This window comes from Ursus americanus, chromosome 28, assembly GCF_024610735.1.
Source record: "Ursus americanus isolate L20-20 chromosome 28, mUrsAme1.1.p, whole genome shotgun sequence".
NCBI classification, from domain to species: domain Eukaryota; kingdom Metazoa; phylum Chordata; class Mammalia; order Carnivora; family Ursidae; genus Ursus; species Ursus americanus.
Window position 1 is genome coordinate 22,285,419 of NC_142154.1, and position 18,853 is coordinate 22,304,271.

General features: G+C 39.2%; 1 pseudogene; it reads right to left on the reverse strand.

Moving 5' to 3' along the window:
* Positions 1 to 1,424: 1,424 nt before the first annotated feature.
* On the reverse strand, positions 1,425 to 3,344 carry LOC123790811 (centromere protein K-like; annotated as a pseudogene).
* Positions 3,345 to 18,853: the final 15,509 nt, after the last annotated feature.

Genomic DNA, 18,853 nt, shown 5'->3' on the forward strand with positions numbered 1-18,853 from the left:
ACCCAGGAGCCCCAGAAAAGTTTTTTTTTTTAAAGATTTATTTATTTTGAGAGCGAGAGAGAGATCACAAGCAGGAGGGGCAGAAGGAGAAGGAGAGGGAATCCTAAGTACTGAGTATAGAGCCTGACACGGGGCTCCATCTCATGACCCTTAGATCAGGACCTGAGCTGAAACCAAGAGTTGGATGCCTAACCAATTGTGCCACCCAGGTGCTCCAGAAATTAAGTTTTTCTTTTTTTATTTAAATTTCAGTTACACAGTGTAATATTAGTTTTAGGCGTACAGTATAGTGATTCAATGCTTCCAAACAACACCTAGTGCTCATTACAACAAGGGGGTGCATGTATCCCTTTGAATTAGTATTTTTGTATCCTTTGGATAAATACCTAGTTGTGCAATTGCTAGATCATAGGGTAGATCTATTTTTAGCTTTTCGAGGAATCACCGTACTGTTTTCCAGAGTGGCTGTACCAACTTGCATTCCCACCAACAGTGTAAGAGGGTTCCCCTTTCTCCACATCCTCGCCAACATCTGTTATTTCTTGTGTTTTTTATTTTAACCATTCCAACAGGTGTGAGGTGATATCTCATAAGTTTTGATGTGCCTTTTCCTCATGATGATTGATGTTGAGCATCTTCTCATCTGTTGGAGATATATATATATAAAATATAATTCCTAAATATAAAAAATGTTGAATACTAAATGGAACTTAAGTCCATTAAAACCTGTTGAAATTTAAATGGAAAATATTACATTAGCAACACCGTAAATTAAAGAATTTTCCAAAGAATATTGCATGAAGTAAGGTACATTATTTTATAATGATTAAGCCTAGAATATTTTAACTTGCATTCCTGTCCATATAGTTTAAAACTCTAAAGCACCGACTGAATGAGGACCATTTTAAAATAATTTTAAAAAATAATAGATTGTGGCATATGCCTTTTAATATTTTATTTATTTATTTATTTATTTATTTATTTATTTTTTAGATTCTATTTATTTGTTTATTTGACAGGGAGTGCACACAAGAACAGGGGGAGAAGCAGAGGGAGAGGAAGAAGCAGGTTCTCTGCTGAGGAGGGACCCCGTTGCAGGGCTCAATCCCAGGATCCTGGACCAGGACCCAAGCTGAACGCAGACAATGAACCAACTAAGCCATCCAGGTACCCCTAAGATTTCATTTTTATGTAAAATGTCTACACCCAACATGGAGCTTGAATTTACAAGGCAGAGATAAGAGTCACATGGTCTACTGACTCAGCTAGCCAGATGCCCCTGTAGCACATCATTTTAATGATAAAAGGAAGTCGCGTATTGCTTTGATTTGCAAATATGTTCTTTGTCCAAGTAGTCCTCTGCGCTTCCGTTATCCTTGAATGACAAGATTCTTTAAGTACTTTGTGAAAAAGAGACCATCCTTTCACGGATGGAATGTTTTCGATCTTATCTGGGTTGGATCTTCTGGATGTCTCCAGGCAATTCCATTAAGTAACAGCATCTCAATATAAGGTGGCTAAAAGGAACCAGTAGTTTTGGGCGCGTGGGTGGTTCAGTCGTTAGGCGGCTACCTTTGGTGCATGGCATGATCCCAGGGTCCTGGGTTTGAGCCCCCGCATTAGCTTCCCCCCCACACTCAGTGGGACTCGTGCTTCTCCCTCTCCCACTACCCCTGCTTGTGTCCCCTCTTTTGCTGTCTCTCTCTCTGAGTCAAATAAATAAATAAAATCTTTTTAAAAAAAGGAGTCACTAATTTTGACATGATCATATGGAACATCTAATCTATTTATATGAATCTGTAATATTTCACGCAGTGCTGTCAGCTATGCAGTTGATTTTTTTTTAAAGTTTATTTTTTAGTAATCTCCACGCCCACCATGGGACTCGAACCCCTGACCCCAAAATCAAGAGTTGCACACTCTTCCATTTGAGCTAGCCGGGTGCTCCTATTCAGTTGATTCTTGAACTTTTTTTTTCTTTTTAACATTACTGTCAGTTGGAGGAAAATGGTCTCTAGGTACCCAAGGTAATCAAGCGTTTCTCCTATTCTTTTAATCATTTTTTTTTAAAGTAGGCTGTATACCCAAAATGTGGCTTGAACTCATGACCCTGAAATTAAGAGTAACGTGTTCTAAGCCAGCCAGACACCCCTCTTTAAAATATTTTTACTTTCAGCTTATTGAAAGTTCTCAATTCAGAAAATGTCATTATGTGATGCTTCCATTCACTTACAGTGTAGTACATTAAGAGATTGCAGTAGCTGTTGCTATTTATCCGACCCTTTGTTCTCTTTTTTTCATTTAATTTTTTTATTTTTCATTCTTTGACTAAATGGTGGACAGTACCATTTCAAGATCATGTTTCAATTTTTGGAATTCTTCCTTATGTTACCAGATCGTCTTCATTCAGTGGAATTATTTCGGGAGTTTCTGTCACTAACTGAGTTCAGTGGTCAGACATTTCACCTGCGTAACTAATAACAATGACTGAGCCTTTGAATCAGTGATTCTCTCTATAAACAAGTGATAATTTATTCTAACATTCCTTCCTATCATTCCATGTTCTTTCATATTCCTTTTTATTTATTTTTTTTAAGTATCTCTACACCCAACATGGAACTCTAACTTACAACCCTGCGATCGAGAGTCATGTGCTCCACCAGCTGAGCCAGCCAGGCGCCCCTCTTCACATTCCTTAGAATTTCTTAAGCATCTTAACATCTTCCACATCTGTAGTACTGTCTGGACCTAAATCTCACCGATTCACTGGCCTGTGCTTCAGATTTTCTTAGCCTTAGGATAATAATAGGGGAAAAAAAGGTGTGGGAACATGGGCAATCACTTACATTGCCTGTGTGTCAGTTTCCTTACTCTCTTCAGAGAATGTGCTAGAAAATAAGCTCAGACAAAAAAACACGTTTGAAGTACTTGAAGGGAAGCCCACAAGTTAACCAGTTCTTTCAGTTTCCCACCCCTTTGTCTTCATCCCCTAACCAGTGGGGTTCTGAAGCTGGTGTTGGTGTGGGAGCTAGAGGAGAGTGGTACTCATGCTGGCTGAACATTGGGTATTAATTCTCACCACTCAATTCCAATGAGTGGGGAGTTTTTCCCCCACACCATCAAGCAACTCTAAGATACCAGCTGGATGACCTATAATTCAACTCCATTCTGACACCACCTATCCAGAGATAGCATCAGATTTTACAGGTTGAGGATTCAGATCCTCAAGACTGCCCCCAATTCATATGCCAATTGCCAACTCCAGGGTTGTCACCTGTGCTTCTTACCAACTGGCTATTCCTCAGAGATTCCCATGACGTCCTCCTTGGGTTGGATGGATTCATTTGGTAGATTGACTCACAGGACGCAAGAAACCAGTTTATTCGCTAGATGGCCAGTTTATTACAAAGGATATAATAGAGAATAGGAATCAACAGCCAGATGAAAAGATACATATGGCTAGGTCCCAAACAAAGGAACTTGTTTATCCATGAGTTTGCGCCTGGCACAATGGCACATGAAAGCATTGTTTCAACAGCCTGGAGGCTCTCCTAACCCTATCCTTGTGGGGTTTTATGGAGGTTTTATTACATAGGGGTGCTTGATTAAATCATTGGCTATTGGAAATTGATTCCATCAGCCTGTCTCCCCTCCCCCAACATTAGGGAGCTGGGACTGAAAATTCCAACCTTTTTTTTTTTTTTAATGATTTTTTATTATATTATGTTAGTCACCATACAGTACATCCCCGGTTTCCGATGTAAGGCTCGATGATTCATTAGTTGCGTATAACACCCAGTGCACCATGCAATACGTGCCTTCCTTACTACCCATCACCGGCCTATCCCATTCACCCACCTCCCTCCCTTCTGAGGCCCTCAGTTTGTTTCTCATAGTCCATAGTCTCTCATGTTTCATTCCCCCTTCTGATTACCAACCCTTTCTTTATCCCTTTCTTCCCCTACTGATCATCCTAGTTCTTATGTTCCATAGATGAGAGAAATCACATGATAGTTGTCTTTCTCTGCTTGACTTATTTCACTTAGCATTATCTCCTCCAGTGCCGTCCATGTTGCAGCAAATGTTGAGAACTCGTTCTTTCTGATAGCTGAGTAATATTCCATTGTATATATGGACCACAACTTCTTAATCCAGTCATCTGTTGAGGGGCATCTCGGCTCCTTCCACGATTTAGCTATTGTGAACATTGCTGCTATGAACATTGGGGTGCATATGGCCCTTCTCTTCACTACGTCTGTATCTTTGGGGTAAACACCCAGTAGTGCAATGGCTGGATCATAAGGTAGCTCAATTTTTAACTTTTTAAGGGACTTCCACACTGTTTTCCAGAGTAGCTGTACCAACTTGCATTCCCACCAACAATGTAGGAGGGATCCCCTTTCTCCACATCCTCTCCAGCAATTGTTGTTTCTTGCCTTGTCAATTTTTGCCTTTCTAAGTGGCGTAACATGGTGTCTTAGTGTGGTTTTGATTTGAATTTCCCTGATGACTAATGATTTTGAACATTTTTTCATGTGTCCGTTAGCCATTTGTACGTCTTCACTGGAAAAGCGTCTGTTCATATCTTGTGCCCATTTTATGATTCGTTTATTGTTTCTCGCGTATTGAGTTTGAGAAGTTCTTTGTAGATCTTGGATACCAGTCTTTTATCTGTAGCATCATTTGCAAATATATTCTCCCATTCCGTGGGCTTCCGCTTAGTTATTTTGATTGTTTCCTTGGATGTGCAGAAGCTTTTTATCTTGATGTAGTCCCACATGTTCATTTTATCTTTTGTTTCTCTTGCCTTTGGAGATGTGTCATGAAAAAGGTTGCTTTGGCCGATGTCGTAGAGGTTGCTGCCTATGTTCTCCTCTAGGATTCCGATGGATTCCTGTCTCATATCAAGGTCTTTCATCCATTTGGAGTTTACCTTTGTGTATGGTGTGAGAGAGTGGTCAAGTTTCATTCTTTTCCATGTAGCTGTCCAATTTTCCCAGCACCATTTATTGAAGAGACTGTCTTTTTTCCACCGGATATTTTTTCCTGCTTTATCAAAGATTAGTTGCCCAAAGAGCCGAGGGTCCATTTCTGGGCTCTCTATTCTGTTCCACTGGTCTATGTGTCTGTTTTTGTGCCAGTACCATGCTGTCTTTGTGATCACAGCTTTGTAGTACAGCTCGAAATCCGGCATTGTGATGCCCCCAGCTTTGTTTTTCCTTTTCAACACATCCTTGGCGATTCGGGGCCATTTCTGGTTCCATACAAATTTAAGGACTACTTGTTCCAGTTCCATGAAAAATGTCATCAGTATTTTGATCGGGATAGCATTGAAAGTGTAGATTGCTCTGGGTAGCGTGGACATTTTAACTATGTTAATTCTTCCGATCCATGAGCATGGAATATTTTTCCATCTTTTTGTGTCTTCCTCAATGTCTTTCAAGAGTGATTTATAGTTTCTAGAATATAGATCTTTTACGTCTCTGGTTAAGTTCATTCGAAGGTAACGTATGGTTTTTGGTGCTATTGTAAATGGGATGGATTCCCTAATTTCTCTTTCTTCAGTCTCATTATTCGTGTATAGAAATGCAACTGATTTCTGAGCATTGATTTTGTATCCTGCCACATTACTGAATTGCTCTATAACTTCTAATAGTTTTGGAGTGGCTTCTTTTGGGTTTTCCATATAGAGTATCATGTCATCTGCAAAGAGAGGCATTTTGACTTCTTCTTTGCCGATTTGGATACCTTTTGTCCCTTTTTGTTGTCTGATTGCTGTTGCAAGGACTTCTAGTACTATGTTGAATAATAGTGGTGAGAGTGGGCCTCCTTGTCGTGTTCCTGATCTTAAGGGAAAGGCTTCCAGCTTTTCCCCATTGAGAATAATATTTGCTGTAGGTTTTTCATAGATGGCTTTTATGATCTTGAGAAATGTACCCTCTATTCCTACACTCTGAAGGGTTTTAATCAGGAAAGGATGCTGTATTTTGTCAAATGCTTTTTCTGTATCTATTGAGAGAATCATATGATTTCTGAATTTTTGTTTCTGGATAAAATCTAAGACACCAATAGATTTGTGAATGTTATACCACCCCTGCATCCCAGGGATGAATCCCACTTGGTCATGATGGATAATCCTTTTAATGTACATTTCTAACAGCAAAGCACAAGGGTTCTAATTTATTTATATCATTGCCAATACTTGTTATTCTGTTTTTTTATTGTTGTTTAATATAATAGCCACTCTAATGGGTGTAAAGTGGTATCTCATCATATACTGATTTTTTACTGATTGGTTTATGTTCTTTGGAAAAATGTTTATTCCAATCCTTTGCCCACTTCTTTTTTTTATTTCTTTTTTTAATTATTATTAACATATAATGTATTATTTGTTTCAGGGTACAGGTCTGTGATTCATCAGTCTTACACAATACACAGCGCTCACCACAACACATACCCTCCCCAATGTCCATCACCCAGTTACCCCATCCCTTCCACCCCCCCTCCACTAAAGCAACCCTTAGTTTGTTTCCTGAGATTAACAGTCTCTTATGGTTTGTCTCCCTCTCTGGTTTCTTCTTGTTCCATTTTTTCCTCTCTTCCCCTGTGATCCTTTGCCTTGTTTCTCAAATTCCACATATCAGTGAGATCATATGGGAATTCTTTCTCAGATTGACTTATTTTGCTTAGCATAATACCCTCTAGTTCCATCCATGTCATTGCAGATGGTAAGATTTCATTCTTTTTTGTTGGCTGCATCAAAAAAGAAGACCACATCTTCTTTATCCATTCATCTGTCAATGGACATCTGGACTTTTTCTATAGGTTGGCTATTGTGGACATTGCTGCTATAAACCCTGGAGTTCAGGTGCCCCTTCGGATTACTACGTTTCTATCTTTGGGGTAAATACCCAGTAGTGCAATTGCTGGGTCATAGGGTAGCTCTATTTTCAACTTTTTGAGGAACCTCCATACTGTTTTCCAGAGTGGCTGCACCAGCTTGCATTTCCACCAACAGTGTACAAGGGTTCCCCTTTCTCTGCATCCTCGCCAACTTCTGTCATTTCCTGACTTGTTAATTTTAGCCATTCTGACTGATGTGCGGTGGTATCTCATTGTGGTTTTGATTTGTATTTCCCTGATGCCGAGTGATGTTGAGTACTTTTTCATGTGTCTGTTGGCCATTTGTATGTCTTCTTTGCAGAAATGTCTGTTCATATCATCTGCCCATTTCTTGATTGGATTATTTGTTCTTTGGATGTTGAGTTTGATAAGTTCTTTATAGATTTTGGGTAATAACCCTTTATCTGATATGTCATTTGCAAATATCTTCTCCCATTCTGTCGGTTGTCTTTTGGTTTTGTTGACTTTTTCCTTTCCTGTGCAAAAGCTTTTTATCTTGATAAAGTCCCAATAGTTAATTTTTGCTCTTGTTTCCCTTGCCTTTGGAGATGTGTCTAGCAAGAAGTTGCTACAGCTGAGGTCAAAGAAGTGCTGCCTGTTTTCTCCTCTAGGATTTTGATGGATTCCTGTCTCACATTTAGGTCTTTCATCCATTTTGAGCCTATTTTTGTGTATGGTGTAAGGAAATGGTCAAATTTCATTCTTCTGCATGTGGCTATCCAATTTTCCCAACATCATTTATTGAAGAAACTGTCTTTTTTCCATTAGATATTCTTGCCTGCTTTGTTGAAGATTAGTTGACCATAGAGTCGAGAGTCCATTTCTGAGTTCTCTGTTCTGCTCCATTGATCTATGTGTCTGCTGTACCATACTGTCTTGATGATTACAGCTTTGTAATAGAGCTTAAAGTCCAGCTTTGGTTTTCTTTTTCAACATTCCTCTGGCTATTCGGGGTCTTTTTTGGTTCCTACAAATTTTATTTGTTCCATTTCTGTGAAAAAAAGTTGACAGTATTTTGATAGGGATTGTCCTTTGCCCATTTCTTAACCAGGTATTTTGGTGGTGGTTGTTGTTAAGTTGTAGGAAGTCTTATATATTGTGGATATTAACCACTTATCAGATATATGATTTGCAAATATTTTCTCCCATTCTGCAGCTCATTTTTTTTTCCACACTACTGATACACAGAGGTTTTAAATTTTGGTGTGGTCCCATTTAATCTATTTTTTGTTTGTTTCCTGTGCTTTTTGGTGTCATCGAAGAAATCATTGACAAATCTAATGTCATGAAGCATTTCTCTATGAGATTTATAATTTTAGCTCTTAAGCTTAGGTCTTTGATCCAAATTCATTGTTTTGCATGTGGATATTCAATTTTCCCAGCACTGTGTGTTGAACAAACTGTCTTTTCCCCCATTGAATGGACTTTGTATTCTTGTTAAAAATCATTTGACCTATAGGCAAAAATTTATTTCTGGGCTCTATTCCATTGGTCTATGTGTTTTCCATTAAAAATAATGTTTTTTTAGGCTTTACATTTCAAAGTTAGCATTCCTAGTAGAGCTTATAAGAATAAATACAGTGAGGAAAATTTTAAATCATACTATTCTGACTAGGAATCCCTGACAACTTTTGTGATATAGGCCATATTACTAGGATACAGATCAGCAAACCTTTTTTCTAAAGGGTCAGTTTATTAGGGACAGAGAGATTTACTTTTAGAAATTGACTCATGTGATTATGGAGGCTGAAAAGTCCAAAATATGCAGGGTAGGCTGATAGACTGGCGACACAGAAGAGTTGCATACTTTAATCCAAAACCAGGCTGGAGACAAAATTTCCTCTTTCTTAGGAAACCTCAATTTGTTCTCTCTCAAAACCTTCAACTAATTGGGTAAGACCCACCCACATTAAGAGGGTTAATCCACTTTACTAAAGGTGTATTTAGGTGTTGATCTCCTCCAAAAAATACCTTCACAATTGCATCCAGACTGGTGTTTGACCAAATATATGGTCAAGTTGACACATAAAATTACCATCATAAGTCCATCTCTTGTCAACTTGGCACTCATATATATTTCCTTAAACCATACTAATCTCCAGGGGCACCTGGGTGGCTCAGTCAGTTAAGTGTCTGCTTTTGGCTCAGGTCATGATCCCAGGGTCATGGGATTGGGTCCCCTCTTGGGGGGCTCCCTGCTCAGCAGGGATTCTGCTTCTCTCTGTCCCTCTACCCATCCCCTTGACCTGTGTTCTCACTCTTGCACACACTTTCTCTCTCTCAAATGAATAATCTTGGGGCACCTGGGTGGCTCAGTCAGTTAAGCGTCTGTCTTCGGCTCAGGTCATGATCTCAGGGTTATGGGATCAAGCTCCACATTGGGCTCCCTGCTCAGCAGGGAGTCTGCTTCTTTATCTCCCTCTGCCTCTCTGCTCTGTTGTTGCTCTCTCTCACTCTATCTCAAATAAATAAATAAAATAGTTAAAAAAATACATCTTAAAAAAAGCATTCTCTCTCTCCCCCTGCCCCTCTTCTCCCAAACAAACAAACAAACAAACAAACAAACAAACATACTTAATCTCCAAATAAAGATATTACCAATGTACTACTTCTGCCTAACATGATATAGCTATTTTGCGTAAAACTGAAAACTCACTAACCCTTTCCCCAGAAAAGGATATAAAGTCTTTGAGTGATCTTAACTTTTTTTTCTTACTATCCTGCAACTGAAATACTATGATGTAAAGTTAATGATACCTAAATAAAACATATACCCACACACCCACCCACACATATAACAAAATGGAGAGAAAATACTTATTACTATTATTGTCCTCCTTCCTGTGGTTTTAGCTGGTATTTAAAAGTACCTTCTTCCACTACCTATTCTGTATCCCCTTTGCCTTCAGCAAGCACCTCAGCTGGTTGTGGTTCTTTGCCTGGTGGTGTAACCACATCTTCATCTCTAAAGATTCTGGATCATGAGTAGTCTTTCCTGGTTGTTGTAGGTTTTTATTGGCTTTAATTATAGGATATAGTAATACTAAGAGATGTCCTAAGGGATATCCTGTCATCCAAACATCCTCTTCCTTAACTCTCTTGTGGTTAGTAGTCCAATTTTCCATTGGTAATTAGGAACAGTCACCCCAGCCAGCACAGTAGGTCCTTTATTGTTTTTGAGACATAAGGAGACCAAAGTAGCTGGGTGGCAGTCTTAACTTCCAGTTCAGTGGAATCACAATTTGTCTTCTTTTTGAAGTATTTTTTTAAGATTTTACTTATTTATTTGAGAGAGATTGAGCAAGGGAGAACACAAGCAGGGGAAGAGGCAGAGGGACTGGGAGAAGCAGACTCCCCACTGAGCAGGGAGCCCTACACGGGGCTTAATTGCAGGACTCCAGGATCATGACCTAAGATGAAGGCAGATGCTTAACTGACTAAGCCACTAAGGCACCCCAGTATCCTTCCCTTTGGAACAAAAATCTCTAGGTCAGAAAAGCCTAGGTCATAGGGACAGGAAGTAAAAACTTTGCTAGTAGGTCACAAGGATTAATAAGGAACAGTGCCGCTCCCATTTCTACCCTTTAATTCCTGGATCCATGAATCTTGACTATCTGAGAAACTGTATCATATTAAATGCAGGTTCGTAGCATATACATCTTCCTGGAAAATCTTGCCCCAGCCCTGCAAGATATTGCCACTAGCTGGCACTGCATCTGAGTCTTTCAAAGGCCATTTTACCATTCTATCAAGCCAGCAGCTTTAGGATAGTGGGAAACATGGTAAGATGAGTGAATTCCAACCATTGCTATACTTCATTTTCTGTTGTTGGGGAGGAAAAAGTTTTCCTTGACCCTTCTAGGGTCTCTGGCTGGATCTGAATATATTTTTAAGATTTTATTTACTTATTTGAAAGAGAGAAAGAGCACAAGGGGAAGGGAGGAGCAGAGAAAGAGGAAGAAGAAGACTCCTCACTGAGCAGGGAGCCCGATGTGAGGCTCAATCTCAGGACCCTGAGCTGAAGGCAGACTGACTGAGCCACCCAGGTTTCCTTGACCTGAATATTTCTAAAGGTACATTAACAGGAGAAAATCATGTAAATTCATTTAATATAAATTTTATGTAACATGGGACCCTTAGTAAAGAAATGAAGACCCAAAGAAACAGACCTGAGTATATTGATGGTAGGTTTGTTGAAAAGTGGGCGGTCATGGAGGAATACATTAAGACTTCTGAGGTAATTGCAGTAAATATGGGGAAATGTAATATGTCTTGTTTGTTCAGATTTTTCTCAGTATCCCTTTGTGTTCAGAGATAAGGGTGTTTATTTTTTCCGGATATTGGGAGGGTTTTATGGCCTGTTTTAGGGAAGAAGAGTGAAGTGGGGGATAGAGTATGTGTGAACTTCCTGATTCTGTTTTTTTTTCCCCCTCAAACTCCTTCATTTTCAAATATTCAATATGCTAAGGTGACATACTTGGGGGTAGCAGGTCTTGAACTCCATCACTTTGAAATGAGTTCCTTAATCAGAAGCAATGCATGTCAGTGGATATGATAGTCTATAAGTCTATGGATGGTAGTTTGACAGTTGGGGCAGAAACACTGCACACAGGGAAGGCAAATCCATATCCAGAGTAAGTATTTATTTCAGGAAGAACAATCTGTTGCCTTTTCTATGATGGAAGGGGTCCATGGAATCAGCCTGCCACCAAGTAGCTAGCTTATCACCCCAGGGAATGGTGCCATATCAGAGACCCAGTGTTGATCTCTGCTTCTGCCAGATTGGGTTCTCAGCAGTGGCTGCATCCAGGTTAGCGGTGGTGAGTGGAAGTCCATGTTCCTGAGCCCGTGCATAACCTCTGTCCCTGCTACCATCATCTCTCTCTTTATGGGTCTGTTGAGTGATGATGGGTAGCTGGGGAAATGGGCTGACTGGTATCCTCAGAATAGGTCATACTGTTGACTTGGATTATTAAAATCCTTCTCTGCTGAATTCATCCTTTGGTAAACATTCACAGGGGACACAAATATCTTGACGTTGTTTGCTCATTCAGAATAGTCTATCTGTATGCCCCTTCCCCAGACCTCCTTATTGCCAATTTCCCAATCATGTTCTTTCCAAATCCCTGGCCATCTAGCCAAGCCATTGGCTATCACACAACAATCAGCATATAATCACAAGTCTGGCCATTTCTCCTAAGCAAAGTAAACAACTAGGAGTACTGCTAGAAGTTCTGCCCACTGGAAGGACTTCCCTTTACCACTTTTTTGTGGTCCTTCAGGAATGTTACAGAAAAGGGACATAGTGCTGCAGCTGTGTACTTTTGGGTGGTGTTTGCATATTCTGCAGGCCTGAGTTTTCTCTTCCTTTATCATATGATCATAGGGAAAATATAATCAGCCAATTTTATTTTATTTATTAGTTTGAGAAAGAAAAAAAATTGAGGGTATTATATACAGAGTCACCTAGAATCTTGCCTCTTGTAAGTGTGTGATTAGGGTATCCAAAGTTTATATTTTGCATATCTCCATTCCTACATCATACCGTAGACTATCCATGTTCTCTTTACTATTAGCTATGGAACCCTTTAAGCCTAATCGGCTTAAAGAACCATTTACACAAGGCACCTGGGTGCCTTAGTCACTTGAGTGTCAGCCTTCTCTCAGGTCGTGATCCCAGGGTCTTGGGATAGAGTCCTGCATCAGGCTCCCTGCTCAGCTGGGAGTCTGCTTCTCCCTCTGCCTCCCTCTCTTTCACTCTCTCTCTCTCTGTCTCTCATGAATAAATAAATAAAATCTTTTTTTAAAAAAGAACTAATTACTGAAACCCCAGAACCAATTCCAAAAATCCATCCTTCAGATTCTGTTCCTCTAGAACCACTCTATGTACCAAAATCTGTTTTAAGGTTCTCCTGAGAAGCAGAACCAATTTGGTATGTGTATTGTTTGGTCAGTCTGGCAGTGTGTGTGTGTGTGTGTGTGTGTGTGTGTGTGTGTGTGTGTGTGTGTCCCTCTCTGCCCCTTTATTTTGAAAGGAAGAGAGACATTGATTTTAAGAAATTGACTCATGTAGGGTACCTGGCTGGCTCAGTTGGAAGAGCAAGTGACTCTCGATCTCAGGGTTGTGAGTTGGAGCCCCACATTGGGTGTAGGGATTACTTAAAAATAAAATCTTATTTGTTTTTTAATTGACTCATGTGGGTTTGAAGGCTGGCAAGTCCAAAATCTACAGGGTAGGCTAGGAGGCTGGAGATCCAGTGAAGGGTTGACGTTGCAGCTTGAGTCCAAAGTCAGTCTACTGGCAGAATACCCATTTAGGGGACCTCTGTTTTCTCTTAAGACTTTCAATTGAGGGGTGCCCGAGTGTCTCAGTTGGTTAGGCTTCTGACTCTTGATTTTTGGCTCAGGTCATGATCTCAGGACCATGATATTGAGCCCCAAGTCAGGCTCCATTGAGAGTGGAGCCTGCTTGACCTTCTCCCTCTGCCCCCACCCCCGACTTGTGCACACTCTGTCTCTCAAAACAAAACAAAGCAAACAAACAAACAAAAACAAAACAAAAAAAACAAGAAACCTTTAATTGATTGAATGAGGCTCACCTACATTACAGAAAGTTATCTGCTTTATTCTAAATCTACTTATTTAAATATTAATCCCATCTAAAAATATATTCACAGAAATATACAGGTTGATGTTTGACCAAATATGTGGATATTATGGCCTACTCAAATTGACACACAAAATTACCATCACAGTCAGATAGTAAATATTTTTGTTTTGTGGACCATCTGGTTTCTGCTATGTAGGGGAGGAAGAGTTTTCCTCAAGCCTCTTAGGACTGCTGGCTAGGTCTGAAAATTAATGTTAAGTTTTATTTTATTTTTTTAAAATAATTTTATATCTATCTATCTATCTATCTATCTATCTATCATCTATTTATTTATTTAATGTAAGTTTTATGTGGCCCAAAGCCTTTATTTCTAAGGAAATGAGGATCCAAAGAAACAGAGATGATTATTTTTTGCCATATTTGATGAAAGGTGGGCAGTCATGGAAGAATACGATAGGTCAGAGAATATGAGGTTAGTGTAGCAAACTGGGAGAAATTTAGCAAGGTCTGTTTGTTTGGATTCTTGGCATCCCTTTGTCTTCAGAAGTAAGGATACATTTTCCCTCTAGGCATAGGGAAAGTACCTCTCGCATGAGGATTCTATGTCCTATTTCAGAGAAGAGTGCGGAAGGAGATGAAAGTGAACTTTTCTTTTAGAGAGAGAAAGAGAGAGAGGGAGGGTGGGGAGCAGCAGAGGGAGAGGAGAGAGAGAGAATCTTAAACAGGCTCCGTGCCCAGTGCTGAGCTCAATTTGGTGCTATATCTCACAACTCTGAGATCATGACCTGAGCTGAAATCAAGAGGGGTGCTTAACCAACTGAGCCAGCCACGTGTCCCCAAAGTGAACTTTTTTTTCTTCTGCCATTTTCTCAAACTCCTTTAGCTTAAATTATTCAGTACGCCAAGGTGCCATATTCTGGGGTAGTGTGGCCTGAACCCCATCAGTTGTAATAATTCAATTGTGAAGTTGTAGCCATAGATAAATATATAAACAAATGGGTATGGCTGTGTGAGATAATAGATAAAAATATATATCAACTATACTTTAATAAAAGAAAAAATATATATACACACACGCTCACAGTGTCTGGCACAGGGCTCCTAAAACCCCTGTGATTTTTTGATTGATAAGAACACTAAAAGCAACTCTTGTTTTAATATTTGGTCTTCAACCCCATCCCTGACACAGAGCTCCTAACACCCTTGTAAATTCCTTAGTGGTAAGAACCCTAAGAGCATCTTTTGTTCTGAGGAGGCAACTTTGGATGGGTTCCTGGATGGCTTCTGGATGGGAGCTGACCACCAAAAAGATGAAGTCATGATTTGAAGCTTAGAATTTTTCAGCCCCACCCCCCACTTCTGTAGAGAAGAGAGAGGGGCTAGAAATGGAGCTAATAATTGATCATGCCTCCCTAAAGAAGTCTCCACGAAAATCCCCAATGTATGGTACTAAGCTTTTCCAGGTTAGTGAAAACATCCATGTACCTGGAGGATGATACAGCCCAAGCTATGGGACAAATGCTCCTGCTCTTAAGAACCTCTCAGACTTTGGCCTGGGTATCTCCTCATATGGTTGTTCATCTGTATCCTTTTATCATATCCTTAATTAAACTGGTCAATGTAAGTACAGTTGACCTTTGAACAATGTGGGGATTAGGGGTGCTGATATCTATTGACCAGAAGCCTTAGTGATAACAAATAGTTGATTAACACCTATTTTGTACATTACGTGTATTATATATCATGTTCTTACAACAACACTTTTTCTTTCTTTTATTAGAAAGCATTGGTATTTATTTTTATTTATTTTTTTTAATTACATTCAATTAACCAACATATAGTACACCGTTAGTTTTTGATGTAGTGTTCAATGATTCATTAGTTGTGTATAACACCCAGTGCTCATCACAATACGTGCCCTCCTTAATACCCAGTTACCCCATCCTCCCACCCCCTCCCTTCTATAACCCTCAGTTTGTTTCTTAATTTTTTCAGTATTTTGAGGCTACATGGTTCACCTGCAAGTTTTTTCAAATTGACACAAATCTCCGAAAATCTTTCTAATTTATTTTCTGAAAAAAAAAAAAAATCCACCTATCAAAAGCAGACCCATGCAGTTCAACTTTGTGTTGTTCAAGGGTCAACTATAAATGTTTCCCTGAGTTTTGTGAGCCACTCTAACACATTGATTAAACCAAAAGGCACAGAAAGTCACAGAAACCCCTGATTTGTAGCCACTCCAGACAGACGTGGGGAACTTTTGGATCTGCTACTTGCAATTGGCGTCTGGAGTGGGTGGGAGCAGTCTTCTTGGACCGAGTCTTAACTGTAGAATCTTGACACTACTTCCAGGTAGGATAGTACCAGAGCTGAGTTGAATTGTACAACACCTGGCTGGTGTCATGGAGAATTATTTGGTGTGGAGAAAACACCCCACATATTTGGTGACAGAAGTATCAGAAGTGAAGTATTCCAAGTGAATGGGGTAGTAGTGTGAGAGTAAAAGAGAAACACACAGGAGTGGAGAACTGGATTTTTCCCTTTCAGGAAGGAAACACTGGGCTTTTCTATTCAGCTGTGTTCTAATTACATTTTATTTATGGATAATGAAATTTGAACTTTATGTAATTTTCATGTGTCACAAAATTGCCTTTCTTTTGATTCCCTCCCAACTACTTAAAAATGTACAAGTATAGATGAGATTTGGTGTCCTTTGCTGAGCATCTAGGGTGTTCTTGCACAAAGCCTGGATACAGGGAGAGTGTGTGCAAAAGCCATGGGTGGAAGAGTGTCTTTTTTGTTACTTTTAACCTGCTGGAATATTCTCCAGAGGAGTAGGTACTTCCTTCCCCTGCTCAGCCTCTTCTGGAGCTGGTTTTGGGACTTTCAAGAATGCAGTTCCCCAGATTGGGGGTAGGGAGCCTATGGCAAAAATACCTCTTGGTCAGTTTTCCTATGAATAGATTGTGCCCGTAGGGAAAGGCTGCCACCCAGTGCCTTGAGCAATGTGCCTCTAGGCGCTGTCTTGGGCTTTTGTGCTCATAGTGTGTGTTCTGTTTTGTCTTTTCACCCAGCTTTCTGCTTGGGCTTTAGGTTTGTGGAATTCGAATTACAGTGAAAGTCATTGCCCGTAATAGTCACTGCAACGTAGGGTAGTGGTTAAGAGCAGGGGCAAAGTAACCAGAGAGCTGGGCTTGAATTAGGGTTCAACTGCTTGTGAACTGTGTGACTTTCGGTGTTGTTCTGGTCCTCTCTGGGCCTCAGTTTCCTAATATGTAAGAGGGATGGAAATACAAAGCAGCTCATATGGTGGTTATTTGGATTAATGGTAAAATACCTGGAAAACTACCTGACACATAGTAAGCAGAATATGTGTTTGTAAAATAAATAAATGAATAATGAAAAATAGCTGCTAACATACAATGCAGACTTCAAACCAGGTAGTCTTTATTGCCTTGAATTTCTGCTTCTGAATTTTAAATTTTGTCATAAAAAGGACTTCAGTCTCTCTGCAGTATCATTTCAAATATTGTCCACTTTCCACAAATGTTTAAGATATGAAGTCCTTTTACCTGTATCTCAAATTATTTGCATCTTGTTTTATGATTTAAACTTTTATATTTGTTTTAGTTCTGATATGTTGGAATAAAAATTTCAAAAAAGTTGTTTTAAGGGGGTATGACCTTGATTTTCATACTAGCAAAAACGTTTTTGAATAAAAAAGGCAGATATCATATTTTAAAGACTTCCACAGAAGTCCTCCTAATGGCAGAAAAGATAGACTAGAGATTATCTAGTGGTCCCACCAACAAAACTTCATAATATCTTATTTTATATTTAAAAAATTTTATACCTTCTTCTGTAATATGGTTGTATTTATTTTATTTTAAAGTTTTTTTTTTTTTTTAACCCTCTCCAAGGGGCTTTTATCCAAGTAGCAGGACATCTTATTTTCAAACCTGGGCAGGATTTTTATACTCCCCTCACATTCAGGAAATACAAAGCAATTTGTATGAGTCAAAACCATCACAGTCTATCACTCACTTTTCTATGAAAATTTATTAATGTTGTATTAATTATATACATTTTCACCATATAATAATTTCACAATATAACAAATGCCAGACAGAAATCCACTTTCAGACTATGGACTCTGAAAAACAAATTGAGGGCTTCAGAGGGGAGGGGGGATGGGGGATTGGGCTAGGCTGGTGATGAGTAGTAAGGAGGGCACATATTGCATAGTGCACTGGGTGTTATACGCAACTAATGAATCATCGAACTTTACATCAAAAACCAGGGATGTACTGTATGGTGACTAACATAATATAATTAAAAAATGTTGTTATAAAAAAAAAAGAAATCCACTTTCAAAACAAACTTTTTCTTTGTTCTTTCCCTTCCTCAAGCTTTTCCCCTAACATTGACTGAGTTACTTTAGAAAACGTCAAGTCTGTATATTTGAACTTGTCACTGTCTATTTGGATTATTTCAGAAAGCAAGAAAATTCAGAATAATGCTGTTGGGATTTATGCAGACCTTGCCCAAGCAGCAGATTTTCTAAGGACCAGAATGTGTGTGTGTAAATTGGAAGGCCTCATGGTTAGAATCCAAACATTTTCTTTTGGCTGGCTGCCTCTTGATCTCTTCCTATTTACCTGCTTGCCCTCTACTCCTCCTGATGGGCTCCACTGCTAGTGACGGAGCAGTCAGAGGAATTAGACGGGCCAAAGTGGGGAGTCTACCTGTTGTGTAGTTTTGACTGTGGCAAAAGCAGAAGGCGGGGAAGGACCACCTAGGTAGAGAGATCAGCAGCAGAGAGAGAGTAGAGAGATCATAAAGAGCAAATACATACAATGACTGAACATCCTTGCCCTTTTTTCTTTGAAATTCTCTTTTCCTTATTGATTTCTATGAGTTTTTGATGTAGTAGGTATATATTAAGTATATCACAAATGGATTCTCCTGTCTTTTCTAACTTTATCATATATTTTGCCAGACAAGTGTCCTTAAACAGCTTTTTGTGTATCATTTGATTGCTTGCTTTTTATTTGGCACAGTTCATAAATTCAAATGACAATGAGAAAAATAGACTTTGAGATACTTCAGTGGTACATCTCTTTTCTACCCAGTCCACCAGCCTTCTCCTTTGTAGGTGACCATGTTAGGAAACTTTTGTATGTAATTTCTGATCAGTTTATTTTCTTAATTAACTTTTTATTTCAGAACAGCTTTATATTTACATAATTATTTCAAAGATAGTGCAGTTATTCTATATCTCACACATATATTCCTCTATATTATCAACATCTTACATTAGTATGGTGCATTGGTTGCAAT